The sequence below is a fragment of the Delphinapterus leucas genome, chromosome 3 (genome assembly GCF_059928025.1).
Source record: "Delphinapterus leucas isolate spDelLeu-1000000601 "Yukka" chromosome 3, BTC_Dleu_Yukka2, whole genome shotgun sequence".
Classification (NCBI taxonomy): Eukaryota; Metazoa; Chordata; class Mammalia; order Artiodactyla; family Monodontidae; genus Delphinapterus; species Delphinapterus leucas.
In genome coordinates, this window is record NC_143131.1 from 125,578,587 (window position 1) to 125,601,308 (window position 22,722).

The 22,722-nt window shown below is 38.4% G+C and overlaps 1 pseudogene; it reads left to right on the top strand.

The window, feature by feature from the left end:
• The window catches only part of LOC111183001 (eukaryotic translation initiation factor 3 subunit E pseudogene), a 76,961-nt pseudogene that overhangs the window by 33,660 nt on the left and 20,579 nt on the right, over nt 1-22,722 (top strand).

The following is a 22,722-nucleotide window of genomic DNA, read 5'->3' on the forward strand; positions in this document are numbered from 1 at the left end:
GGATTACGATGTAGGTACGTTTGGGGGGTCATTATTCTGAAAATCATAGAGGATAATGTTTTTTTGGACTGTCAGCTACACGAGAAATCCCTAAATGACTTCATTCATTCCCACCTAGTAAGTCCATGTGTTGGGGGATTTTTCTTCTACACTACCACCCCTCTAAGTGTCTATTTCTTTGGTATACAAGTGTCCCAGCAGGCTGATTTAGACTTGACAATTCTATATTTAGATACACCCTAAAGGTATGCAAAATTCCAATATAAATGTGGAAACTACTCCGGAGCAGCAGAATATCTTTACTTCTTTAGAGTGTTGGTTCCCACGATGGACAGAAATGCTTTGAGTTCACTCTGGGGAAAACTGGTCTCTGAAATCTTAATGCAGAATTGGAATGCAGCCATGGAAGACCTTACGTAGCTAAAAGAGACCATAGATAATAATTCTGTGAGTTTGCCACTCTAGTCTCTTCAGCAGCAAACATGCTCATTCATTAGTCTCTGTGTTTTCTTCAATCACCCCAAAGGACGTGATAACATTATTGATCTCTTCCTTAACCAGCCACAGTACCTTAATGTCATTCAGATGATGTGTCCACATATTCTCCGCTATTTGACCACAGCAGTCATAACAAAGATGTTTGAAAACGCCGGCAAGTGCTAAATGATCTGGTCAGCGTTATTCAATAGGAGTCTTACACATATAAAAAACCCATTACAGAGTTTGTTGAGTGCTTATATGTTAATTTTGACTTTTATGGGGCTCAGAAAAAGCTGAAGGACTATGAATCAGTGCTAGTGAATGATTTCTTCTCGGTGTCCATTGAAAATACCTGTCTCTTTGTATTTGAGACTTTTTGTTGCATTCATCAGTGTATCAGCATCAACATGTTGGCAGATAAACTGATCGTGACTCCAGAAGAAGCTGAAAGGTGGATTGTAAATTTGATTAGAAATGCAAGACTGGATGCCAAGATTGATTCTAAATTCGGTCATGTGGTTATGGGTGACGGTGTAGTCTCATCCTATCAGCAAGTGATTGAAAAGGCCAAAAGCCTTTCATTTAGAAGCCAGATGTTGGTCATGAATATTGAGAAGAAACATAATCAGAATGGTAGGTCAGAGGCTCTTAACTGGGTAACTCAGGACTTTGGCTTCTACTGAAGAACTGTACAGAAAAAATATAAAAACTATAAAAGAAAGGTGAAATAATAAAACCATCATATAAACGTGAAGCATTTTGGAAACAACATAATGAGTATAAATTTTGGAGAATTTGAATAAAATTGGCTGTTTTTCATTAAAACAAAATACTTGACAGTTCTAGGTAGGGTATGCTGGATGGGAACAGAACAATCTTAAGGGTCAAGGTATAAATGGCTATCACTCCTGCTTGATGAGCAGTGTGCCAGATGCTAACTTCTGTCAAAGGAAGGAACTCGTCATAGCTCCTCAGTCCAGGCAGCATATAAGACTTCATGTTTGAAGGCAGTAGCTTCTGTCCCTGGGCCCTAGCTACATATGATCATGCTCAGATGGAGACTGGCCTTTCCCTGGATATTGACTCAATACTGTTCTTATGGTCCCTCTGGTGACGTCTCCTCATTCTTTGTCTTCTAAGTCTCTCTTACCTTTTTCTTCTCAGCCTTGGGAACCCATCCTTTGCCTTAAGGTAATTTTTCTCTTATCGTTTATATCATCATCATATCATATATTCTCTCAAAATCTCATGTGTCTATAGCTGAGTCATAATATGTAGGTTGCTAAACTCAAAACCAGGAACCAACTCTCTTTGCTTTCTTCTGTCAGTTCACCTCCAAGGCAATTATGGAGAATGCTTAGCTGATTGAATGTGGGAAGGAACAAGGAATGAAGCAAATTCTGGAAGCAAACAATTAATATTTCAAAATATTATCCATCTTCATAATTTTTAATATTTGTTCCAACATTGAAATTCAAAGGTACGATTCCTAAGTCCAAGGCTAGTGCTCATTTCTACTAAACCACACCCCGTTGTGTTGCCTTTACCTCATTCATTTCAATAACTTTTTCAACAACTCCAAGACCTTGGATTTCCAAATTGGCATATTTCCCCTTCACCAGGACACCTCCCACTCTTTCTAAATCCCCATTCTCACTGTGGTGAGAGCATCCTGCTTTCTAGCTCCTGGGAAAGGCTGAATAACAAGAGATCTGCACCACCCTCTCTTAAGCTGCTGGTCTGCCTTTTCACAATTTCAGCCAACTGTCTCTGACTCAGCTCTCTGCCAGGCAAAGGACTTGTAGGAAACATCTCCTACTTCTTCTCTTCTTCCAAGGAGTACAGGATTAGCAGATTAGCATGTAGTACACCTCAGCACAGGGCAGCTCCTTTTCAGTTTATTTGTCTGGTATTAAAAGGGGATGACAACTAGCTTAAGGTCTGAATGAGTTCCTTCCCACAGATACCTGCCCACCCTCTAATACCCAGGTACACAGCAAGAATGTGGACTCTGCTGGCCGTTCGACTGGTCCAGCTTCCTTAATGCAAGTGGCTGCTTGTCTAACTCTGTCTCACCATTCCAGCTCTTTTCTTTCAATATTATAATGAAATAATCAGTACAGAGAGGCAGCCAAGATTACTGTGTAAGTTACTCTGTGTTTGCATCAGAAAAAATGTGGATGGAGTCCCAGTTCTGCTACTTACTAATTATGTGACCTTGGGCAAGTTATTTAACTTCCTCAATCTTCTATCTGCTCCTCTGTAAAATGAGACTGAAGACACCCACATCACTGGATTGCTAAAAGGATTAAATAAAATAAAAATAGGTAAAACACTTAATGTCATACCTGGTACATGTTGCTCCATAAATGGCAGTCATAGTTATATTTTATTTTATTTAATAAAGATGTGCTGAAAAATACCACGCTTGGTACTATGGAAGTAGGGAAAGAAGGAGACATGGTCCCTGTCCGCAAAGAACATTGCAGACTAATGGGAGAGAGAAAATACCAAAGTAAGCAAAGGGAATGGGTGAAGGAGTGGAAACGTTATGGGGAAAGAACTGAATGAAGATGAAGTTAGACCTACGCAGCATGGAGGAGGGTCCAGAGGGAAACTCCATTGCAAAGGTATGGGAAAGGCCGCCTTGACATACAGTTCCATCCTGCGGGCAACAGCCTTTCCCCATGTTTCTGAGATTCTCTTATTCAGTAGTGCCATATCATGACCATGAACATGTATGCCTCTATTATTCTGTACTTTTTGGATACCCATGGGTGAGTTAGGGGTCTCTAGGAAAATGAACAAAGAAACGTTTCTTTCTTCCTCATCCACCTGTCTTTCCCTTACACCACTGTGATTGTCTGGGTCATCTTTAGAAAGCTTAGTTGTTTTTTTTTTTTTTGACTGGATGGCAGTTCAATCACAGGTAATTTCCTGGGCAGATTTTAGGCATCTCTAAAATTTAAAATGAAAATGAACTGCAGTGTATGTATGCCAAACTGAATGCATGTATGCCTTCTCTACACTAGATAAAGCATGCAGATTGTCTGAATGCCTGACCAGATTGTCATCACATGTGTGGGCTGAATAGTACCTTGGGAAGTGGCTGGGTCATTCTTCAACTGACTAGCCCAAAGGTTACAAAATTCTCCTGCTCCCCAAATGTCATAAGGAGGTAGTAGAGTACTATAAAGAGGCTCAGAGCACCTGTATTCTAGTGTTAACCCAACGGTGATAATTGTATGTAACATCAGGCAAATTTTCTTGATTTCTTTCTCAGTAAGCAAAATAGGGGAAATAACTCCTGCTGATGGCTCTGTAGAGCACGAATGTAATTTTCTTTTCAGAATCAGATACTTCTTATAAAATCGTAAGAAATGATAACTTCTGCTTGAACCACTTTACCCTGTTGTTGCGGAAATCAGACTATAGAAAGGAAAACATTGTATATATGTACATCTTCTTTATCCGGTCCTCTGTCAATGGGCATTTAGGTTGTTTCCATGTCTTGGCTATTGTGAATTGTGCTGCTGTGAGCATAGCTGCTATGAGCATAGGGGTGCATGCCCGGGAGTAGGATTGCTGGATCATATGGTAGCTCTATTTTTAGTTTTCTGAGGAACCTCCATACTGTTCTCCATAGTGGCTGCACCAATTTACATTCCCACCAGCCTTATAGGACCGTTGGCTTTCCTCCACACCCTCTCCAGCATTTGTTAGTTGTAGACTTTTTAATGATGGTCATCATTTGCTGTACAGCAGTAATTAACACAACATTGTAAATCAACTATACTTCAAGAAAAAAAAAGAAAGGAAAACATTTTGGCAACTTTGTCTCTAAGGCTAGCTTTTAAGTGTCTGAGAAGATTGACTATGTTCCCATTAAGATCTCTATAGGTTGGTCATTTCCTGTTCTTCCCGCCTTGCACGACAAGAATTCTAGGTGTCTGATTTCCCTCCTAAGTTGGTCCCTCTAGGCTGGTGAATTGGTTGTTATCATCCACCACATATTACATCTATCAGATCATTCATCAGCCTCTTAAGTCATTAAGTCATTCTAATGACTTCTCCTTGCACTTGGAATAAAACCCAGACTTGTTACTGGAGACTGCCAGCACTCGTATGCGTTTCCGCTGGCCTACTTTGGGCAACGCACATGGGCCTTCTTTCTCTTCTCCATACATGCCAAACCCACTCCTGCCCCAGGGCTTTTGCTCCTACTCTTTCCTCTGCCTGCAATGCTTTCCCCCTAGATCTTTGCATGGCTGGCTCTCATTCCTTCTTCCTTCTTCCTGTCTCAACACACATCTCACTTCCTCAAGGAAGCCTTTTCTGATCATGCGATCTGAGGTCCACCCCCTGCTCCACCCACATCACCATCTCATTCCTTTATAGTTCTTATCACAATCTGCAACTGAATTATACATTGTTTCATTCACTTGTTTACTCTGTATCTTCTCCGTAGAATGGAACCCATTTTCCCAGGGTGATATTCCAAATATTTAACAACCAGTATCACATGGCACTAATCAATCAGAATTGACCATGGCCAAAGTCCTGGGACAGGGTCCAGGAGGCCCCCTAACCTGCCCTCCGACCTTGAAATTGTTGGTGTGTGGGGAGGCCCAGGAGTCCTGAGGGAGTGGTTGGAGTACATAAGCAATGCATGTTAATTAGCAATGCATATTAACTAAGCAATTCATGTGAACTATGTGCCCATTATTGTGGAAATATTTCAGTATCTTAGCAATCTGTATGACCATTAGTTTGTACTGTTTGAATATCAACCCTACTTGTCTCCTATATTCAACACTATATCCCAGGCCTGGAACAGTGACTAGCATATAACAATCCCTCACATGGTGACTTACTTGACTGTCAAGTGTTGTCCACATACGCTTTCTTGAACTTGATATTTTCTAAAAGATCTATAAGGTGGCCTGGGTTCAAAGGTCACTCATAGGGTTAAGTAATGGTGTACTGAGGCCGTGTGGTCTACTTTAATGATAACTAATGTCTGTAACTCTTCATAGTTTACAAAAATCTACATGTCACTTATCCATTTTATCTCCACAACCATGCTGGGAGGCTGGCAAGACAAGACATATTCATTTCTCCGTTGAGTAAACTCAGACTCCTATAAATCAAGTGATTGCCAAAGGGTAGGCAGAGCTGTGAAATAGTTCATGTCTTCTGGGCTGGGACCATGTTCTTTCCAGCTGGGTATGTATTCCGTCCCCAGCCCTGGGTAGATCTGAACCTGAGCACAGAAGCAGCTACTGGATATAGGTGTAAAGATTCTGGGCTCTACATCTAGGGTTGTATATGCCCTTATATAATAACAACTGTGGCTGTTTTACAAAATAGGGTAGTTCAAGCAAGAGTGACCAGCCTAAGAGGGTCTAGAGGAAGCTAGAAACCCTGTCCAAGAGTTGGAGGAACAGGAAATGACCAACTTGGAGAAGACTTCAGGGAGATATAATCTTCTCAGATGCTTGAAAACCAGTCTTAAAGACAAGATTGCCAAGACTTTTTCTCTGCAAGTTCACAGGGCAGAGTTAATACCAGCAGTGAAAAATAATTGCAAAAATCAAGTTTTTGATTCAAAAATACATATTTACAAAAAGAGAAGTAATATAGCCTAGAACAGTGTTTACCAAAATACAGTGTATTTTCTTAGCACAAAATGGTGCTAAGAAAGATGTTTTTATTTAGGACATGATTGAACATTTTGAAAATTTTCATTAGTTCTGAGTTTATTTTAATACATACTAGGGAAAATATATGACTAGTAGACAAATTTTGTGATTTCAGATATCTAAGAAGTGGTTAAAGTAGATATTTTACTTTTTAAAAAAATGAAACAAAATCATTTAAAGAGAAATTTTTGGTGCATAACAGCAAGGGTGAATTTTCAGACATGTACAAATGAAGTGATAGATGAGTGATTGAAGTTTGTGAAAATCATATTCTTTGAAACTAGCTCTATCACTTTTCATGGACTTGGAAATATTCTTAACATTGTGATTCTTACCATTATAATTTCCTCATCTGTTTAATAAGTTTGTGGCAAGGATTAATAGTTCAATGCATGGAAAGTATTCAGCATAGTTTGGCACATAGTGAGAACTGCATAAATGTTAGCTATTGTTTTTATTTTTATCAACAACAATGAGAACTACTGAACCATGGGCAGGTACCTTGTGAAGCAGAAAGCTCCTCATCATGGAAGGTGTGTAAACAGGACTAGGCAGGCATTTGTCAGGGATGCTGCAAGGGAGATTCCTATGTGGGTGGGAGCTCAGCTAGAACTTTGAGGTCATTCCAGCTGGGAGATTTCTGTGAGTCTGCCTTTTAGTGAATTCCAGGATGCAAGAGAGACTTGCAACTAGAGTTTTCCTACTACATGTTGGGAGGGCACTTAAGGTACTGCTCAACAGGACTCAAAGAGCCATTGCTCGGTGAGCACTATTGTTGGCCTTTTCACAACCCACGTCACTGTCAAGGAGAGCTGTCAGAGAACCACAGATCTATTGTCCCATAGTTCTTGCCCAACCAGGAAAAGTACCCATTCTGTCCTCACAACCGTGGGAAAGGCTGTGAGCATTTCTCATGGGTACAGAGAGGACCCATCCTGTCTAACCCTCAACTGGAACCTGGCCTTTACCCAATAGTGACTGCTGACAGGCAATCAGGTCCACCTTGAGAGCTCGAGCTATGGGAAACACTTCTTTAAACAAGCTGAAACATGTTTCTCTGTAGCTTTCACCCACTTGTCCTAGTTTCATCTCCTTCAACCACAAAGAACAAGTCTCCTCATTGCCTCCAATGGGAATCCTTCAGAAGGCTGCAGGCTGATGGAGTGTTTGCCCTGTTGTTATTGATTTCCATGCCATTCTTCATTGTTCCCACAGATACACTGTTTCTGTCAAGCATAGTCATTGACATCATGTTCTAATATAATTTGTCTCTGTCCTTTTTTGAAGGCAAAAGATTGTGGAATCTAGGCCCCTTTTTCTTTATAAAGGGAGATGCTCTCAGTAGCAGTTCAGTTACACAGGATCTAGTAACTGTACTTATGTGATGCTGTTAATGACAGATCATGGTGTATCTGGTGCTCTTTGGAGGCCTGGCCCCCTTTTGAACTCTGCCAATGATCCTAAGAGATCTCCTCCAGGTCTGCTGCCCTAATTTGCATATGCAAATGACTAAAGATTCTAATGTCTAATTCAAATGGCATTGCTCTCCTGAGTTCCAGGATCACGTACAGCAGCCTGCTGGATATCTATGCATGAGTATCTTACAGGTGTTTTAATCTCACCAAGTTCAAAATTGAACCCATCCATTTTCTCTCTATGCCCCATATCTGCAATAAGGATAGTAATAGTGTTTACTTCACAGTTCTAAGGATTAAATGAATGAATGTGCATAAAGCACTTAGGATAGTAACTGATGAATTTACTTATGTATATTGCTATTATTGGAGGATATAAGAAAACAAATAAAATATAATATGTTGAAGACTGAATGGTTATGTGGAAAAAAATGAAACAAGACAGATTGAGAAGTGTTGGTAGGAATAGGAAAATGCCACAGGGCAGTTTTGGAAAAACGATTATATGTTCCTCAGTGATCTTCTTTGGGAAATAAATGTCTGAAGAAATTCTTGGTATGTCCTTTAACATCGGTCATTCTGAGTCTTTTTAAAGATGATCAAAACGCTCAGCATGAGGGGCCTTCTCTCCTATACCTGAAGTCACTTCTAGGTTCAGGATTTCTCCTCAGAGGAAGTGAGTTCACGATGAGATTAATTTCTAAGGAACAAGGATTGCATCTGGAGATGGCAACAGCCTGGTTTGTAACGGTTTATGCAAGTTGAGTGCCAACTTGCTACTGAGAGGGATCTTGTGAACCTGGAAGGGTGATGGCTTAGGCACGACACGTAGAACATTGCTACTCAAAGTGCAGTCTGCTGCTGGTCCTCAAACTGTTACTGATCTGCATGTGATAATTGTAGGATTGGGAATAAGCATTTAAACAGCTGTTTATCAGTCTTACAGAGTGGCTTTATGTCTGTTAAATCTACCAGTAGAGAAATGTAGACTCATATTTGTCATATGCATGGTAAGGGACTTGAATTATCTGTGGATTTTCGTATTCATGAGGAGTCCTGGAACCAATCCCCCACAGAAATGGAGGGTTGGCTGTGTATGTTTCATTTAATTTAAAGCATTGTGATGCATAGAAAACAAACAAGAAGAAAGAAAAGAAAGAAGATAAAAAGAAGTTGGTTCTCTGTAACTAATTGTTTGAAAGTGCTGAGGCAGTGTGGAGTCATGGGTTCTAGCCCTGCTCTGACACCACCTCGTATGAGACCCTCGGCAGCTCATTCTCCTTTGGGAATTACTTTCCTCATCCATGGATTAGAGGTCTTTGAATAGCTGGTTTTTAGTTTCCACTTTAGCTTCACAGATGCCATAATCCCAAGAATCTTTAAAGCATTTTTTTTAAATAAAAAGTGACTGAGTAAAGCTCCATTGCTTGATTTCAAGCCAAATAATCCTTTTTGGTAAAAACCTAACTACAGCATAGATTCTTTTTTTTTTTTTTTTAACGTCTTTATTGGAGTATAATTGCTTTACAATGGTGTGTTAGTTCCTGCTTTATAACAAAGTGAGTCAGCTATACATATACACATATCCCCATATCTCCTCCCCCTTGCATCTCCCTCCTTCCCACCCTCTCTATCCCACCCCTCTAGGTGGTCACAAAGCACTGAGCTGATCTCCCTGTGCTATGTGGTTGCTTCCCACTAGCTATCAGTTTTACATTTGGTACTGTATATATGTCCATGCCACTCTCTCACTTCGTCCCAGCTTACCCTTCCCTCTCCCCGTGTCCTCAAGTCCATTCTCTACGTCTGCATCTTGATTCCTGTCCTGTCCCTAGGTTCTTCAGAACCTTTTTTTTTGTTTTTAGATTCCATATATATGTGTTAGCATATGGTATTTGTTTTCCTCTTTCTGACTTACTTCACTCTGTATGACAGACTCTAGGTCCATCAACTTCAAAACAAATAACTCAATTTCATTTCTTTTTATGGCTGAGTAATATTCATTGTATATATGTGCCACATCTTCTTTATCCATTCATCTGTCGATGGACAGTTAGGTTGCTTCCATGTCCTGGCTATTGTAAATAGTGCTGCAATGAACATTGTGGTACATGACTCTTTTTGAATTATGGTTTTCTTGGGGTATATGCCCAGTAGTGGGATTGTACAGCATAGATTCTTAATGCTTTTCTTCAGATCCCCATTAGAAACATATTTTTTTCTTTGGGTGGTTATCTCTCAATCTGTCACTTCTCGTTGTAAAGATCTCTTTGTCTTGCAGCACTCAGGTTTTCCCCATGAATTCAAATATTTTATAGGAAAAATTTTCTCTGCTGAGTGTTCATAGACTGATGATCTTCTTGAATTTACCAAGAGTCCCTCTGAGGATGTTCTCTGAATAAAATCTAACCAGCATTATAAGGAGTTTGGATTTTATTCTAAGACTGAGGAGAAACCATAAGATGGTGGCAAGAAGGGGAGTGACATAATATAATTTATGTTTTCAAAGATCACATTGGCTGATCTTTGGTGATTAGATTGTAAGGGTACAAGACTATATACGAGAATAGTTTGGTGGCTACTGCAGTAGTGTAGGCAGGCCATATGGTGGTTTGGCCTATGGGACGTAAAGAACAGGTCATGCTATCTAGCTTGTTTACCAGCCTTGGCAGCGCTGTGTTGCGGAATTGCTTATAAATCCTATAAGTGGCTTTTCTTAGCTGGATTGGGATCATAGGTTTTTTTATGGGGTTACAGGTAGTGGTTTGTAGGAGTTAACATTAATTCACAAGAAGTCCTATCTTGGAATTATTGCTGAATGTCCTATTCATATGAGTGTATGGAATCAGAAAATGTGCAGGCATTGAATAACTATAGATGCAGGGTTTCAGACGGAAGAGGGGTTTTATCTTTACTACTCATCCACTTAGAAAACAGAGGTCACAAACAAAAGTGCTTCAGTGTAGAAGCCAGAAGCCATCCCAGACAAAGTGCTGGCTTGTTGGGTTCTTAGCCCTGGGACTACCCAGAAGATAAAGAGGTCTGCCTTTGGAGATAGACTGTCTTCAGTCACGTAGACCCCACTTTAGCTGACTCAGCATTAGAGGACATGGGGCCATTTAACTCATTTTACTTTGGACTGTATGCGGGCATTTCACTGGGAAGTAAAATACTTAGAGGAAGAAATAAGTACTCCATCCAGGTAAAAGCATTCTGGTGTAATACAATTGATTGGAGATTTCCATCTGGGAAATATTTGACTCCACAAGATGACCAATATCAGCAACTACAGAGTGAAGAGAATAGCTTAGGATGAAATAATCCATGAAACACAGGAAGAAAGGCAGTGGGAAGTGATACGAAAAGTTTGAGCTGAGATTAAATTCCCCACTCTTTCCTCTGCTAGCCTCTAATTTCAGGTTGTTGTCTAATTATCAGAAGCTGTACCCCCTTCTGCAAAATGAGATAATTGCACATTTTATGACTGATATGAACATCAAGTGAGAGCTAGATAAAATGTTTGTAAACTGTAAAAAGCCACAGACAGTTTTATTATAATAGTAGGGCTTCCACTGAATTGCATCAGACTAGCAATACTATTTGTGGATTCATATGGCTTGCTTGGTCACAGCGCTGCTAAGCGAAACTTGAAAGAGACTGTGAGAAAATACCTGTAGGTGTGGAATTGCATAATGTGATTTTATGTGTGTGCATGTGTACATTTGTTTGTACTAATACATCAGTGTTATATTTATGCTCAAACATTACTATATTTTGATGGGATGGGATCAGATGTAATATGGGACAAGGGTTCAGAGCAAGGGCTTTGGAATCAGAAAGCCCAGTGTTCATACGTCAGCTTACAGGCTTTGTGACAAAATTACTTAATTTGCACGAACTTTAGTTTCATCAATTGCAAAGTGGTTATAGTAATACCTACTTTAGGGTGTGGAAGTGAGAATGAAATAGGGTAAAGTATAAGAAACATTTAGCAAGTACTGAGAAAAATAGAAGACTCTAATAAATGCTAATTGTTGTCATTGTTCTTGTTATTAATAATAAAACTCACTCTGTGCATATGTGTGGATGGTTGGAGGCTCTTGCCTGAGTGACAGTCCCTATATGGGACAGTTGAGCAGAGATGATCACTTGTGTGAGGAAGGAACATCATTTCTGGAGTTTGCACCTCCCTGGTCTGTGGAGGAAGTTTCCAGAATCAGAGTCAGGATTTGATTCTCTATTCCTTTTCACTGAAGCTTCTAGAAATGGAAGAAGCTTGTGGGTTCTGGGAATTATGAATGAGAAAAACAAAGGAATAAAATTTTGTCTATAGCCTCTTCCAAAATCATTCAGTGAATTAAGCTAGATGAATAGGGAGAAAAACAAGGAAGGTGATGGTACTCAACAAGTAAAGAGGCTAGAGAAGAAATGACACATGGGCATAGGTGGGACAGCTGGTGGAACCATCTATAAGATTGAGTGGAGAGAGTCAGCAAAACATAGTGGTTACAAGAGGTGACTTTAAGATCAGGCAAAGCTGGGTTCAAATTCCAGTTCTATCACTAACTGTGTGTAGTTGGGCAAATTGCTTAAATTCTCTGTAAAGTACAAACTGGAAATAAAAAAACAGTACACTTCTCACTGAGTTGAGGTAATACAGGTTAAGTGTTTAGCAAGCTGGTAATTTTGGGGCTACTTTTAATAGCTAAGAACTTGAAGTTTCTCCTTTGGAAACTTGTTATTCCCTAAAATGATTGCCTTATTTTTCTCTTTGGCATAGACTGGTAAAGATGTTCATTTCAAAAATGAACATCTAGCTTATGACCTTTGGCAAGCAACATAATGTTTTCATGCCTCAGTTTCTGCATCTGTAAAATGAAATTATAATAATATTAATAACTGTTAGAGTGGTTGGAAGGATTAGATTAGGTCATCAATGTGACATTATTAGCACAGAGCCTGGAACATTGTAAGCCCTCACTAAGTATAAGTATTGTTAGTTATTATTAGTAAATCATTCTGTATTATTCTTAAGGAAACAAAAGAGATTTTAAGTTCGTATTAAGATTTGTTTTAAGATACACACCAGCTTCCTGAAACTTGGACTAAAAACTTTGCTCAGAAAATACAATGGATCCTTATAAGATATGACTTGAATCTCAGTTTTTCTTTGCATAAAGCACATGTGATATTGCTGCTTCTATATCTGTTGTATTCTGAACACACAAAACATAATTATACCTCATTACATGATGTTAATGAGAAAGGGAATGGTACCATCATGCTAATTTAAACTCAGCCAGTGGTCTACTCTCTTCTACCCTAATTGGGTCAACCTGTGCTTCTTCCAAGCCCATATCAGATACTCTTTCTCTTGAATTCATTTCTGGTAAATTTTGTAACCATTTTTCTCTTTTAAATACATTTAATTAGTGTACTTTGAAAGTCTAAACAAGACATTCAAAATAAAATTATTTTAATATTTATAATCATTTATGGAGATAGTAGCTAATATTGTTGCATTAGTACTGTACTTTATAGTTAACCAAGTGGTAGAGTGTTATGTTTAAGAGCTCTTTTATTTATTGAAGTATAGTTGACATACAATATTATGTCAGTTTCAGGTGTACAACATAGTGATTTGACATTTAGATACATTACAAAATGCTCACCACAGTAAGTCTAGTAACCATCTGTCCCCATACTTAATCCTGGCTCTGGCACTCAGAGTATGTGATTCCAGGGATTGCCATACATATAGACTACAACATCAATGGTGCCAACTAGAGTTTTACACTATGACAGTTCTCACTGACATGTTATTTAATCTCTTGTGTCTTGGTTCCTTATTTATTCATTTGAACTCTATCAATAAAATAGGGTTTTTGTACAGTTTATTTAGGTTATCTAGATAAGATATTTAACACAATACTTGGCACATGGTAAACCATAAATGGGAGCTATAATTATTGTTTTCATGATTACTAACTCCCTTAAACCATAATTGGGAGCTATAATTATTGTTTTCATGATTACTAACCCCTTAAACCATAAAGCAATTCTCTGAACTCTATGGCCATTATTATATCCATTTTACAAATGAGGAAACTGCGGCACTGTAAAAAATACATATTTTTTTCCAAAGCAGAAAAAAAGTGTGCTTCTAGGCTGAGAGATTTTGCCATAAAATTAAATAGTATAATATTGTTTTTATATACTTGTATATTTAAGTTTTATTTAAATTGTGATTTTTTTTCTTTAATTAAATGGTGTTTTTTGCTGTTGTGTGAACATATGTGAAAAGTAGTGTTTAAAGCCTAAGCATGAAAAACAAAAAACAATACAAAAAAGGCCTAAGCAGGACTTCCCTGGTGGAGCAGTGGTTCAGAATCCACCTGCCAATGCAGAGGACACGGATTTGAGACCTGGTCAGGGACGATCCCACGTGCCATGGAGCAACTAAGCCCGTGCGCCACAACTACTGAGCCCGCATGCCACAGCTACTGAAGCCTGAGCGCCTAGAGCCTGTGCTCTGCAACAAGAGGAGCCACTGCAATGAGAAGCCCGCGCACCACAACCAAGAGTGGCCCCCGCTCACCGCAACTAGAGAAAGCCGGCGCACAGCAACAAAGACCCAACCCAGCCAAAAAAAAAAAAAAAAGCCTAAGCATGAAAATAGCCTAGTGACTGTTTAAAATAGCCGAGTGACTGTTTTACTGCTTTGGCCATGGAAGTTTGGGTAGGAATATGCTACCATCTTCACATTCCTGAGGACTGAGAATCCTTAAGCAGGTTGACTCCCAGACACGTCACTTTGAATGTGGCTCTCTTCTGATGACACCAAATGTAACAAATAGGAGCACTGACCATTACAATTTTTCCCCCTTACAGAATAATGTGAAAGTATACATTGGGAAACTATTTCCTTAGTCATTAGATTTGTTAATGGCAGGTATTAGTACTTTATTGGTTAAATGATGCATTTATTGTTGAGCGGCATTCTGAAAGGTTCTTTATAATGGCAGTGAAAGAATTTGTAATATTTATTCGTGGTGGGAACAGAATGACTCATGAGTGAGAGATGTTAAGAGTCAAGAAAGAAAACAGCAATTTGTAAAAACTTGGGCAGGTCACCTTTATATTAGAATGATTTCTTCACATAGTTTCAATTTTGTGTTTTCCATTAAATAAGAAGGCTACTTCTTAATTGTATGTTTTTTCATCAAGTTGAATAATCTTTTAATAGTTGTTTTTTGGAAAAGTTTTGTTAAACACCAACTGTATGGGATGCACTTGTCTAGGAGTTGGGGACCCATTATGAGATGAAACAGACATAATTCTTGACCTGACAATCAAGCAGGGAAGACAGATAATGAAATGAATGATTTTAGATAAATAAAGGGTACAGAAGGATCATGTAGCAGGGAGTGTTCATCCTGTGTAGTGGGTCATGGAGGACCTTGCCTGAGGAAGTCATGTGTAAGTTGATATGCAAAAAATGAACAAAAATTAGCTACACCCTAAGGAAGGCCTGGTTCTGTGCATTCATTTATTTATTCATTCACTCATCATTTTTTATGACAAACGTGTGTTGTTTTCCTACAGTGAGACATGCCATGTTCTAGGTTCCAAGAACTCAGGAATGAACAAGCACTTCTTTTCTAAAACAGGGGAATAAATGAACAAGTAAACAAATATATAAGATAATTTCAGGTTCTGGTAAAGAATAAAAAGAAGGAGGAGGGAGGAGGAGAAGATAATTGCATAGGAAAATGTGTTAGGGGAAAATAATCTGGGAAGGTCGCTCTGGGGAAATGACCCTTAAATTAAGAGGAACCAGCCATGCAAAAAGCCTTTTAAAGTTATTCTCAGTATTTTACCTTCCTTTCATTATTCACAAAGCTTCAGTAAATTCCAGTCAAAAAGTAGAGCCTTTGTTCAGGGATGTTTTGAATAGCAAAGGCACAACAGTTTGGGGAAACCACCTTCTCCAGCTGATAGCAAAGAGAGTAGCAATGCTGATCTCCTCCGGACAACAATGTAACCAACAAAATATTAAGTTCCAAGGGTCACCAGCAACAGAGACTTTAGAATGGGAGCTTGATAAAGAGCTGAGGGCAGATGAGCTAGAAGTTCTATTTCCTAACTACATAAATAGCAGGAATGGGGAGAATCTGGGAAATACTTGAGGGACCTGTAAGGATGGATGATTTTTGACCAGAGGATCATTAATCCCATGACAATTTGGTTATGAAAAGGAAGTATACCCTCACTTTATTGTCACATCCTGGTGAAGCCTGGAGTATGTAGATTATACTTAGCTATGGACATTTTATTCAACATACATTCAAATACTACTTATGCTATAATATCAGTAATTGCTAACACTCTGAACATTATTAGCTGTGTCACCCTCCCTTCTACATGCTTACATATGTTAGCTCATGTGATATAACATTTCTATGAGGGAGCTACTATTATTTTCTTCTTCTTCTTTTTTTTTTTTATATTTTATATTTGAGGCAGAGAGGCTTACACAATTTGCCCAAGTTCACAGTAGATGTTCAGGAGTTGAGTGCAGGCAGTCCAGATCCAGAGCTCTTAATCATTTTGCAAGCCTGTTCCTTATATGCCAGGTCTGTATTTCTTCCCCTCATCAGCTGCTAGGTAAGCATCAGTGTGGGATTCTTCACATGATGAGGAGCACATTGTAGGAGAGAGAGAGACAGACAGAGAGAGAGAGTGAGAGAGTGAGAAAGGAGGAGATGTACACATCGTCCATATCCATCCGTTGATGGATGCTTAGGTTGTTTGAAGGAAGCTTTTTTTAATGACTGCCTAACATATATCTGACCTTATAAAAATCCTACCCTCTACCAAAATACACTTCATAGAAGAAGTGAGGACACTTCAGTGTTCTCAGTGCGATTCTGAGAGCTTTACTAGTATCACACTGAGGATGTTGGAGTATCCTTATTTGGTGCTAAGTCTAAACACACACACAGGAGGGAATAATGAAAATTCTTTTGTACAAAAAAAGTGTATGTATAAGTAAGAGTTTTAAGAAAAGTATAAACCACGTAAGAAGCTTAACACAAAAAGGCCCTTTTATTAATTTAGGAAGGTCTTTAAATATGACTACTGCCTCTATCATAAAACATAAAGAAGAAAAGAAAATCATCTTGATAAAGTTACATTTCCTTTATTATTATTTTCGGCCTTGTTCAGTTTTCTTCTAGCATTGTATTTTTGATATTTTGAAAGTTTTGATATAAAGTCATTCATGTTGATGGCACTATTTAAAAAACTCGTACTCCTTTAAATGACCATTTTACTAATGTATTCTCCCATATTACAAAAAAAAGCTACTGCTTTTTTCTTGATTAGATTCCATGATTTTTTTGGTCTATATTGCTAGTAATATTTAAGGAGCTGGGCTTGATTAATTTAAATGTGCTTCTAATTTCTTATTACATAACAACTTTTCTTATTACATAACAATTACGTAACTTTTATGTAATTGATTTTCTTTTTTTAATTTTCTTATAGTGCAGTTTTATTTTATTTTTTGCTCTAAGTAATTCTTTGACCAGATTCTATAAATACTAGTATGTAGGATTTAAATTTTTATTATTTTAAATATTTTTCAGTGGTCTGCTTTTGTCACAAATTTGTTTCATCTGCAATAGATTCATTTCTTGCATTAACATAAAACATTATATTTGTTTTTAATCACTTAAAAATATGTATAACATATTACACTTTATAATTCCTTTCATTCATAATGATTTTGTATATTTTTAAATTATTATAACTTTAATTATTATAAAATAAGCCTCTGAAACTTGCTTACTATGTTTTAATTTTCTCATATATTTTTTTCTGAGGTTGATATTGGCAACCTTGTTCTTCTTTTGTTTAAACATTATTTAAAAACATTTTCCCCACCCCACCCCCACCCCCGGCCTTTTAAATTAATTAAATAGTAGTTAATTAATTTTTAATTTTGTTTTAGAAATGTCTCTTAAAAGCAGTGTTACTAAATTTCTTTTCAGGTGCAGTTGGAAACTGCTTGCCTTTGATCAGGAATATTTACCCTTTATATTCACTGAATAATTTTTCATAATTTGATATTTGTTATCTTTTTGCTTACTTCCTTGGATTTATTTATATTGATTGACTATTAGTGCACAGATGATCTCCTTTTTTGATTTTATATTTAAAATTTTGTGTGAGGAGAAAGGTTTTTTTTATGCCATTAGTTATTTCCTAATATAATTTCAAACATTATTAACCATAAAATTATCTATTTATGCTCATATAAAATATATTTTAAACTTAATTTTATAGGAAAAAGAGACCATTCTTTTTTGTTTTTTTTGCTCCGGACGCGCAGGCTCAGCAGCCATGGCTCACGGGCCCAGCCGCTCCGTGGCATGTGGGATCCTCCCGGACCGGGGCACGAACCCGTGTCCCCTGCATCGGCAGGCGGAATCTCAACCACTGCGCCACCAGGGAAGCCCAAAGAGACCATTCTTATTGGCATTTTTTTGTTTTGTTTAATCTGGAGAATGAAACCATCTATAACTACTTTTTTTTATTTGGTCATCATGACTTAGACTTCTTCAAAACATTACATTAACTTGGGATATTTATTAGCTCCAACTCTTCCCTTTGCAGTTAATGCTTTATTTTATTTTATTCTTTCTCTAATGTTGGTTGGCTTCTTTGATTATTGTAAGATTTTTTGTTTTGTTTTGTTTTGTTTTTTGCGGTACGCGGGCCTCTCGCTGCTGCGGCCCCTCCCGTCGCGGAGCACAGGCTCCGGACCCGCAGGCTCAGCGGCCATGGCTCACAGGCTGAGCCGCTCCGCGGCGCGTGGGATCCTCCCGGACCAGGGCACGAACCCGTGTCCCCTGCATCGGCAGGCGGACTCCCAACCACTGCGCCACCAGGGAAGCCCTGTAAGATTTTTTTTACCTTTAGTATTTAATGTGTCAGTTTTCTTTCACTGAGTAACAAATTATCACCAACTTACTGCCTTAAAATGACATGAATTTATTATCTCACGGTTTCTTTGTGTTAGGAATCCAGACAAGGGTTAGATGGGTCCTATGTTCAGGGTCTCAACAGGATGAAATCAAGATGTCAGTTGATGTTTAAATCTCATCTGAGGCCCTGGGTTTATTCCCAAGTCCCTGGTTGTTGACAGAATTTTGTTCCTCACAGCTGTTGAACTGAGGCCCTCAGCTCCTAGAGGTCACCTTTTATTACCTGAGACATGGTCCTCTTCAAAATATGGCAGTATTATTCTCCAAGACCTGCAGAAATGTGTATGTTACTGCTTTGAAACTTTCTGACCTTATGTCTCTGACCTCTTGCTAGACTACCTTTCAAGGGCTCGCCTGATTAAGTCAGGCCTACTTAGTTATCTACCTTTTAATTAACTTAGAGTTAATAGATCAGGGAACTTAATTACACCTGCAAAATTCCTTTACTTTGTCATATAACATAGCCTAATCTTGGTGGTTGTTTGCTCTCATATTTATAGGACCTGCCACACTCAAGGGCACTCACCAGGTATGTACAACAGAGGGCAGGAATCTTGGGGCCTTCTTAGAATTCTGCCACCACAACACCTAATTTAAATCATACAAATTTTGCATGGTTTTTGAGAAATATTTTTTAAGACTTACTTGAGAATTTCTTTCTGTATGAATATGTGCTGTGATGTTTGAAAAGAAATTCTAGAGGTACATTACTTCTCTCTAAAAGTTTTGTAAAAGCTCTGTATATGTAGATGAATGTAGAAGAAAAATATATTGTACTGTAGTGGTAAATTTGTAATGAAATGTGTATTCTAAAACATTAATTCTAATACCTGTTGGCATCATTATAAATTAGTGTAACATTATAAAAGATTAGTTTGCCTTAAATTGTTTATGCTTTTTGGGTCAATAATCCCACTCATAAAAATCCACACTTAGAAAAGGGTTAAAGACAAGGAAAAATTCTTATGTACAAAAATGATTAAAACTCTATCATAGTGAATATTTGAAGTAAGTTCAAATCACAAAGTTGGGGAAATGTTAAGGAACTTAGTGTGAACTTCCCGAATGTATATTGTATGATAAATAGGAATACCATAAAAATATGAAAGATGTGTACAACATATGTGAAATAAAGAGCACAAAATTATATGTGCACTATGATTACAGCTATGTAAAATATGTATGTGATTGCTGTAGGATTATAATAATGTGTGAGAAAACAGTAGCAGTTGATGAGACAGGTTGTCATAACACGTGCACATTTTTAAACAATTTATTTAACACTACCAAAAGGTGTATACAAGGTATAAAACAAAACTAGGTCAGTTTCCCAAGTGTCTGGGAAAGAGTAGGTGTGGACCTCCTTGACTTCTGATCCTCTTTCATCTGAAATCTGCTGAGCCTTTACTAATTGAAGGGTGAATTCTTCTATTGCCATTGATGAGAACTAAGTGAATTATATTGGGAGTAGACAGACCCGGCCCATCCCTCAAGATCATGACTAATTGACAAACCCTCCTGATGGGGTGTGACCTAGGGCTGACTCTTGATGACTGGGGAGGAATTACACACAGAATGCTCACTTTTCCCTGCTTTTCTATGAGGTTTCAAATGGGACTGGGGTATTGTGAGCAAGAAGGAATTACTCTATCCTCTTCATAAAGATATCAGTGATGACGGGAGTAGAGATCATAGATTAAAGTTAGTCCTTTCATCCAGTGTGAAAATCCCCTCCAGTGCATGTGTGAGGGGATCACCATCTTTCTTCTGCTTGTATAGCATGTATTTGCTATCACTGAATGTAGCCTATGTGTTTGATAAGCAGCAAATTTCTTTGACAACAGATCATCTTTTTCATGGAACACATCCTAGCAGCACTGTTCTCAGGAACATAATTTGTGAAAGACTGAATTATGAATACTCCTTTAATTTTTGTACAAAGAGCCATGTCAAACAAAGAAACTTGGGATGTGAAAGAAGGATTGTACTTACTTTTCAAGGTCCCAAGAGGGATAAAACTAGACTGAAAGTGTAAAATTATGATGAGCTGGATAACTATGTAAAAAGATGGTTTAGTCCTAGAAGTCAAGCTTCCCATCACTAGTAGTTTTCAAACATGGATTTGATAATCATTTGATGTGACTATTTTGGAGACGATTCAAGAGTTAAACCAGAAATTAGAATTTGGAAGATCTGTGACTTTCAGCCCTGACTGAACATCATCTTCTAACTTAGTTTTTTTTTTTTAAAAAAAAAGACAAAAAAGGAAGGGAGGAAGGAGGAAAGGAAGGAAATACCTGGGCCCCATCTAAGCTCTACTGAATTGAAATATCTGGGTTTTGAGACAAGGAATTTGAATTTTTAATCAGCTGCCTAGGTTATTCCTGTATATACAGTTCAAGGGACTAAACATTGAAAACCAATGGGCCAAATTGCTTTTGAAGAATACCCATTAAAAATCTGTGTCCATAATACAAACAATATGGCATATTAGGTAATTAGGAATGCTAAAGTGGTAGCATTGCTTGTCTTCTGGGAATCAAAAAATAGAAACCCAGTTTCTGAGATTTCCTGTCCAGGCACACGGGGACCTGTCTGTGCTACTGAATTTCTTATTCTAAGGGATAGAAGGGCAGATGAGAATTAGGCAAGGAGGAGGTGGCTAGGGAAGGTACTTTTAGAAGCAGCTTTCTCCACCCATGTACAGTCCCTCCCTTGCACTCTGCTGTGTAAACCTAAGATTTTGATTGCTTGAATCTGTGGCTGTTGCCTCATGGAGTTTAATGAGGTTCATCCCATACAGAGAAGCTGCAGGACTTCTCAGATGGTTGTTACAGGGAGTGGCTTCTTGAATCAGAGCAATTCATATAATCTCTCCTCCACTGACAAGGGTCTGGCAGGATGTGTCTGCACTGCCAGACTTCCAATTCTAACAGTGCCAGCTTGTTTTGCCCAAACTGAGGGAGTGACCTCAGACAGTGTTTGCACAAATTTCAGTTTTAACTGGAACTTTTAGTTCTGCCTAGAGTTATATAGAGATCTAGGAAAAAAGGCAGCCACTTGAGGGAAGAGTACACCTAGACACCAGTTCTGGAAGCAGCTAGGAAACCAAGATACCCCTCCCAGACATCCCATGGTCTTGATCCAGATATGTGAGAGCTCACTACTCCTCAGGGATGCCTAAAATCTGGGCAGCTGGAAGGGATTTGCCAAATCCATTTACTTATTCAATTATCTATATTTTTTCAAGGGTCAACTATGTGCCTTCACTATACTATACGTACTGAAGATAAAATAATGGGTTAAAACAGCCAAGAGTTTACAGTCTGGCTAAATTTCTGTACTTGCTCTGACTGGGAATTGGCCAGCTCTTCTTGGTGATCATTACCTCCTCATTACCATAATAGTAGTTAGCATTTATGGACCTGGTGCCTATGTGCTAAAAACTTTTTAATGGCATATTTCTAACAAGATAAGTATTATCGTTATAGCCATTTTTCAGCTGAGAAAGTGGAGATACATAGACAAGGTAACTGGACCAAATTTATAGCCTGCATTCATTGTGAGGGTGGGCAGGAGAAAGTGGAGATTTAGGATTCCTTCACCACATCCTAGGAACTTGGGTCTTGCTGGATCTTGATCTCTGTGGTTAGGGTCTGAACCAGGCCAGGCTCTGTTAGTATTGCATTAGTACAGTGCAGTCTCCAAACCCAGTGAGGATCATTCTGAGGAATGGGGATTATATTCAGGCCTTGAGTAAAAGAAGAGAAATAGGGTTGACAGTAGCTAGCTTTGGAATCTCAGGGGACCATACAGGCTCAGGAGAGGAAGGAAGATTCTTAGAGTTTGGAGATGGCTGCAGGTTTTCCTTTGGGTGGACCAGAGGATGAGGCTCTTTCTACTAAACTCTTATACTTTAAGGAGTCAACAGGACACCTAAATCTCACTTCCTGGGTTCAGAGGGTCAGCTGGACCTAACCCCAGCTGGCCAAGGAGACTGGCCAAACCTGAAGAGCAGGGTTCTGGCCAAGTAGTTCAGATTTAGTTAAGTTTTGTTCATGTAATACTGAAAAA